Raw genomic sequence first — 404 nt, forward strand, 5'->3', positions numbered from 1 at the left:
CCAGGGCCTGGCCGCCGGTTCCCCGCTGAGCGGGCTGCCCTCCTGTCCATGTGGGCACAGCGCCCTCCCCAGGACGCAGGACCCTGCCTGGCTCTCAGTGAACTCCCCTCCCCTCTTACCCAGGTGCCAGCGGCTCTCGCCAAGGTCACGTTCTCCTGGGCGAGAGGGCCCCGCACGAGCCGGACTGTGTTCCAGGGGCTGTGGGTGCTCCAGCCCCGAAACCCCTTCCCGTGCCCGGCCCCAGCTCCCCCCTGTCTGCAGAACTGGGGTGCCCCTCATGCCCTTGGGGACCCCATCCAGCCCGCAGGAGTCGCTCAGCAATGGCTCTCGGGCAGCCGGGCTGAGGGGCCGGGGGGCATCAGGGGCCACCCCCAGCTCCCGCCCAGGGCCCAGGCCGCGTGTCC

The sequence above is a fragment of the Myotis davidii genome, unplaced genomic scaffold, assembly GCF_000327345.1.
Source record: "Myotis davidii unplaced genomic scaffold, ASM32734v1 scaffold845, whole genome shotgun sequence".
Classification (NCBI taxonomy): Eukaryota; Metazoa; Chordata; class Mammalia; order Chiroptera; family Vespertilionidae; genus Myotis; species Myotis davidii.